The sequence below is a fragment of the Otolemur garnettii genome, unplaced genomic scaffold (genome assembly GCF_000181295.1).
Source record: "Otolemur garnettii isolate 467f Iridium unplaced genomic scaffold, OtoGar3 scaffold00005, whole genome shotgun sequence".
Lineage (NCBI taxonomy): Eukaryota > Metazoa > Chordata > Mammalia > Primates > Galagidae > Otolemur > Otolemur garnettii.
Genome location: NW_003852400.1, coordinates 16,163,822 through 16,170,714, shown reverse-complemented (window position 1 = coordinate 16,170,714; position 6,893 = coordinate 16,163,822). Strand labels below are relative to the sequence as shown.

The window sequence follows — 6,893 nt, the reverse complement described above, 5'->3', positions numbered from 1 at the left end:
CAACGTTTTTGGCTAAATTGGCTCATAATTGCTCTTTTAAAAACATCTGCCAAATTGGTTATTTGAAGATTTTTAAATAATCAATTGACACTTTTACTTTAAAACCACTTCTACTGCTTGTAAAAAGGAAAAAACCTATAGCACACTACACTACAAAGTCCTCTACTGACATAATTAGCAAATACACTACATTAAGTACTTCCTTCTACTCAGCAATTAGCAAATCATACCACAAAGCAAATACAAACCACCCAAAAACTTCACAGTACATTTTACTCATCAACTTTCAAAATTCTGATATTCTATTATTTAACATCTCCATCAATTTTGGAAGTTGCATAAACTTGCTTCTTTACAAGGCTCCATCCATCTGTGCCAGGGTTTTTTAACCTTGCACTATTAACATTTCAACTTGATGGTTTTCCCTAGGAAAGGGGCTGTCCTGTGCATCAGCAGCCCTTCCACTGCTGATGCCAGTAGCACCTTTCAGTGTAACAATCAATAATGTCTCCAGAAATTGCCAAATGTCTCCTAGGGGAGGTGGCAGGGAGATATTACAAAATTATCCCCAGTTGAAAACCACTAATCTATTCAAATGTTCTACAAAAAATACAATGTAAATTCGACTGTACAGCCCAATTGCTGCCCTACGAAAGTGATTTAAAATAGTCCATAAAGGTGTTATAACAGAATTTTACTTTTATTATTGTACGAAGAAAAAGTCATATTGTCAAAACTTAGAAAATGAAAATTTGCGATACAAATTATTACTGATAATCCCATTTTAGCATGTTTATAGACATGTCTCTGCCTTCATTCCTTCAACAGCTAGTTCCTGAATAAACTACTTAATGCTGGACAACTGTGCCAGACATACCAGAGACAGATTGTGGAGCCAGACAGATTCCAGTCTTTCTGAAGCTTGCAGCCTCATGGGAGAAACAGATTAAGCCTCTTAAATATCAATGGTCAAATGATAACAGTGTCATAGAAAACATGCAGGTTTTTATGATAACATAGCATTGGGACTGATTTAAGGTGGTGTCCCTGGCGCTTACTCCATTGGTCTCTGCAGGGGTGAGAGAAGGAAGGGTAATGGGGTAAAGAATGAACCTCAGGCTCACTCACAATCCCTTCCCAGTTTTCCTTTCCAACAAACAGTCCCTGAGATGAAGACACCGAAGCCTTCAAATTCATCGCTACCCCAAGGCTCCTGTCATGTTTTATATCAACAACGATGTGAAACTGGACTTCAGGGATGTCTTGTTGAGGCCCAAATGCAACACCCTTAAGTCTTGAAGTGAGGTGTATCTCACAAGATCCTTTACATTTCATAATTCAAAGCAGATATACACTGGGATCCCCATCATTGCCTCCAATATGGATACTGTGGGCACCTTTGAGATGGCCAAGGCTCTCTGTAAGTTCCCCCTCTTCACTGCTGTCCATAAGCACTACAACCTCGATCAGTGGCAAGAGTTTGCTAGACAAAATCCTGACTGTCTTGAGCATCTGGCTGCCAGCTCAGGCACAGGCTCTTTTGACTTTGAGCATCTGGAACAGATCTTGGAAACTATTCCCCAAGTGAACTATCTATGCCTGGATGTGGCAAACGGCTATTCTGAACACTGTGTTGAATTTGTGAAGGATTTGCGGAAGTGTTTCCCCCAACACACCATAATGGCCGAGAATGTGGTAACAGGAGAAATGGTGGAAGAGCTAATTCTCTCTGGGGCTGACATCATCAAAGTGGGAATTGGGTCAGGCTCTGTGTGTACCACTCGCAAGAAGACTGGAGTGAGGTATCCACAGCTCAGTGCAGTGATGGAGTGTGGGGATGCTGCTCATGGCCTTAATGGTCACATCATTTCAGATGGAGGCTACAGCTGTCCTGGGGATATGGCCAAGGCTTGGGGGGCAGGGGCTGATTTCGTGATGCTGGCTGGGCACAGTGAGTCAGGTGGTGAGCTCACTGAGAAGAATGGCAAAAAGTACAAACTCTTTTATGGAATGAGTTCTGAAATGGCCATGAAGAAGTATTATTGAAGCATGGCTGAGTACAGGGCCTCAGAGGGAAAGGCAGTGGTGGAAATTCCCTTTAAAGGGGATGTGGAACATACCGTCCAAGACATTCTAGAAGGGATTCGCTATACGTGTACTTATGTGGGAGTAGCTCAGCTGAAGGAGTTGAGCCACAGAACTACCTTTAATCCAAGTCACCCAGAAGCTGAATCCAATGTTCAGTGATGAGCACTAGAGCTGAGCAATTCTGCCTTCCCAAGGCACTACCTCGGGGACTCGCAAGTGGGCTGCTCACCCATCACAGCTACTGCAGCTATGAATTCTCATTTCCTATCATCTCACTCCTGAGGGCTCCTGTAATAACTCTATACTTCTCAATCTGCACACTCAAAGTGCTTAAGGCACTCACTGGAAGGAAACAAAGAAGATGACAGTCGAAGAAAATGACAAAATAATCATATGGGAACCTGGGGACCCAACATCTTGAAGATTATTAAAAGAAAAAGATGCTGATTGAAACATAAATGTTTTACACTGCCTTGATCTGAAAGAGGCAGCCTCTTCAGAATCTTGTCTTGTAAATGAGACCTTTGAATATTTAAAAGTCTTAGAAGTGTTTACATATTTGAAATACCTCAATAAAGAGAAATCCTACTAACTTAAAATTATTTAATAAATAAGGTGGTGTCCCTGTATAAGAGCTTTGAGGAAATACAGTCTTAATTGAACAGTAACATATATCTAGCCTGTTAGTACTTGAGTAGCTTGCTCTCCACCAGGTATTTTTCTAGGATTACATGTTATTTTAAAAAGACTCATTTAATCCTCTGAACAACCCCATGAAATAACTGTAATTCTTATTCCCATTTTAAAGATAAAAATAAATTGGGTACAGAGAAACTAGTGTGTACAAGATCACAAAGCTAGTGTGTACAAAAAGAAGAATTTGAACCTGGTCTGTGATCCTAAGAACTAGACTGTCAGCCCTCCATCCCAAAGTGAGCAGGTAGAGCTGTATGAGTTGTGCCATCCTGTGCTATCTTGACAGAAGAGATGGTGTTTCTCTTTCTTGCTAGGCAAGGAGACTGACCTTCCAGTCACCGAAGAGAGAATACTGAAATCCACCTCATTATATATTTATGGTTGTTTCCTAGTTAAATGCAGTCTCCTTAAATTCTTTTGTGGGAGAAGATGAGGTATACATTATTTATAAAGTAATTAATTATGGTGGGAATTAAGCAACAGAACCGCTAACACTAATATTGAAAAGAGATGTAGGAAGTTCCAAAGGGCTGAATTCACAACAGCAAATTGCTCAAATGCATATTTTTGATTAGTCAGGAGGCTTGAAAGAATTTCTAAGTTAACTAATATTGTCTGATCTGAAATGCAGGCTTTCATTTAGCTATTACATAATATTTTTGAAATAAGTTGAAGTAAAACTCTAAAATTATTTCCAATTACTTAAATGATTTAAGTCACATACTAACTATGGTGAAGATATGATTAATCATACAAATCTCAGAAAACTTCACTATGATAAAAAGGATTTCAATATTACTAAATATTTTCTTTTTTATTGCTGTTCTTAATCTGAGGTACTATTTGGTTTAATTTCTATATGGGCATATTATATAGAAATTCTAAATATTTCTAAATGGTATAATAAAGTTAACTTTTAATTTTAGATGCTTCATTTTAGAATGCATGATAAAAATAATAATTATCTCAGTTGGTTAGGATGGGTTGACCAATATGTCACTCTGCCCAATGAAATGGCTCCTTTAGATACCTCAACATAATCTGTTAAAATTGAAAAATAAGTCAAAGGCATTGGGGACTAATAATTTTCCCTTCATATATGAAGAACCTTTTATACAGCAAAATCACAAGAAATGAGGGGCTTTAATTGCATTTTGTAGGTTATTAAGAATAATCTAGAAAAGTCTTAGCATTTTATCTCTATGGCTAAAAACATCCACAAAATATGTCTGTATGTGATCTTGTTTTAGGAAATAATACTTTAATCTCTGTGTATGATGACTAATTTTACATGTGTCTGTCAATTTGATTGGGTCACATTATGCTCAGATTATCTGATTAAATATTATTTCTTGGTATATCTGGGAAGGTATTCCAAGAATAGATTAGCATTTGAGTTGGTGGATAGAATAAAGCAAATGACCTTTCCAAATGTGGTTGAGCATTGTCCAATCTGTTGAGGTCCAGAATAGAACAAAATGGTGGAGGCAGGTTGAATTTGCCTACTCTCTGCCTGACTGTTGAGTTTGGACCACCATCTCCTGCCCTCAGCAGTCCTGATTCTCAGATCTTCACACTGAGAATAGAGTCTCCATTGGCTTTCTGACTCTGAGGTCTTTGAATTACATTCTAAGCTTTCATGGGTCTCCAGTTTGTAGAAGGCAGATCTGGAACTTCTCAGGCTCTATAATTCACAAAAGCTAACACTTTATAATAAATGTCTTTATACACACTACACACATACACACACATATATATGTTTATATATAAATATAAATATATGTATTTATATTATATTTATAGACATATATATATATAATCCACCCTGCTGGTTCTGCTTCTCTGGAGAACCCTGACAAATATACTGTATGAAGATAGATAATTCAAAGGGTCATAATATGAAAATTTAAAATAATTTGATGGTTGTAAATGGAAATGTCAGAAGAGCACAAGATTGAGTTGAATGTGTACTCAAGACATATCCTGACAATAACAAAAAAAACTAATAATGTCAATTTATTCTATTATTACTTACCCCATTATCAATAAGTAAATGCAAAAGTGTTATTGCACAATGAATAACTGAGAGGCATGAAAATAAGTTAACATATTAATCTCCATGAAATTTTATTTCTCTCTCTCTGAGAAAAAAATGATCTTCAATTTTTAATTACTATTATCATAATATAATTCTCAGCTACTTTGAAAATCACACAATATTCTCTACTGTAATTCTGAGATCATCTAAGGGCATTGTTGCCTTTTTTCAGCCAATTAAGAAGAAACCCATTGAGTTAAAAGTGGTGTGATTGTGTTTGTTTGCATGTTTAAACCACCACATGTTTACTACCTAATTTTTTGATATGATTCTCCTTTGCTTTTATCTTCTGAGTATTTTTTTTAAAGAAAAGCTATTTCATAATTTTTCTGAAACAAAAGATGTTAGTTCTTATTTTATGTTTTGTAACCATTTCCTACATGCACATTACAGAAGTGACTTTCTAACTCATTCATTCCCTTAATACATGGTAAAATGAAGGCATTTTTATACTTTTTAGCCCTATGGTTTTTAAAGTCTAGCCCCAGATCACCAGTATCAGCACCACCTGAGAACTTGTAAAACTTATACACTTTCAGATCTTATCCCAACCTACTAATTCAGAAACTCTGGGAATGAACCCAGCAATTATTTACTAAGCTCTCAAGGTGATTCTGATGCACACTCAAGTTTGAGAACCACTGCTTTAGATGGAAGACTATTTTAAAAATGAGGGAGCTTATCTAAAATTTTCTTAGGTTAGGAGAGCTAAATCAAGACTGATACGCCCCACTTTCAACACTACATTTCTACTGACTAAAACTCTAATTAATACTTTTTGAAACACCAGCACTAAGCTGTAATCAATAAAACAGTCAGTGATTCTATGAAGTTTCTCTAATTTCATGTGGAAGGAATATCCAGATATTATCCAGATTATACACACCTATGATATAAATTTTCCCCCAATAACTCTAAGATAATCTGGTTATTATCCTCACAACTATATTCTTCAAAACTAGCTCACTGTGGATGCCTCTGCTAGAACCAACAGATGAAGATTAGTGTTGTTGCCTCAACTTAGGTTAGGTTAGACCTCAACCTGGGTTTCCTGGTTTGATCAGATTTTTTTTAAATATAGCAAACTTATATCCCGGTATTATCCTGTTATCAAAACCAGATGAAGGAAAACTATAGGACAACATATCTGATAAACATAGATGCAAAAATCCTCAATACTAGCAAATCTAATTCAACAACACATTGAAAATATCATTCATCATGATCAAGTAAGATTATTCATCGCAGGCATGCTAGGATGATTCAACATCTGTGATACATCAAATCAACAGAATGAAGGACAAAAACTGGCTGGGTGCAATGGCTCATGCCTGTAATTCTAGCACTTTGAGAGGCCAAGGCAGGTGGATTGCTAGAAGTCAGGAGTTCAAGACCAGCCTGAGCAAGAGTGAGATACCATCTCCATTAAAAATAGAGAAAAACTAGCCAGGCTTGGCGGTAGGCACCTGTAGTCCCAGCTATTCAGGAGGCTGAGGCAAAAGGATCATTTGAGCCCAAGAGTTGATGTTTCTATGAGCTTTGATGATGCCATGGCACTCGGATGACAGAGTAAGATTCTGTCTCAAAAACAGAAATTCAAAAACCATATGATCATTTCAAATGATACTGAAAACACAATAGATAAAATTCAATATCTCTTCATGATAAAAGCTCTCAAAAAATCAGGTTTAGAAGGAACATACTGCAACACAAGAAAAACCATATATTACATATTCACAGTTAGTAGCAGGTTGAATGAGCAAAAATTGAAAGTATTTTCTCTAAAATCTGGAACAAGACAAGGATGCCCACTTTAACCACATTTATTCAACTGGAAGTCCTCACTAGAGCAAGTAAGCAAGACAAAAAGAATAAAGGGCATCCGAAGTGAAAAGGAAGAAGTCCAATCATTCTTGTTTTCAGATGATCTGATCTTGTATTTAGAAAAACCGAAAGACTTCACAGAAAAAACTATTAGAACTGATTTTTTTTTAAAAAGTTCAGTAAAGGT

At 36.5% G+C, this 6,893-nt stretch overlaps 1 pseudogene; it reads left to right on the top strand.

The window, feature by feature from the left end:
- Nucleotides 1–1,059: 1,059 nt before the first annotated feature.
- On the top strand, nucleotides 1,060–2,257 carry LOC100944455 (annotated as a pseudogene).
- Nucleotides 2,258–6,893: the final 4,636 nt, after the last annotated feature.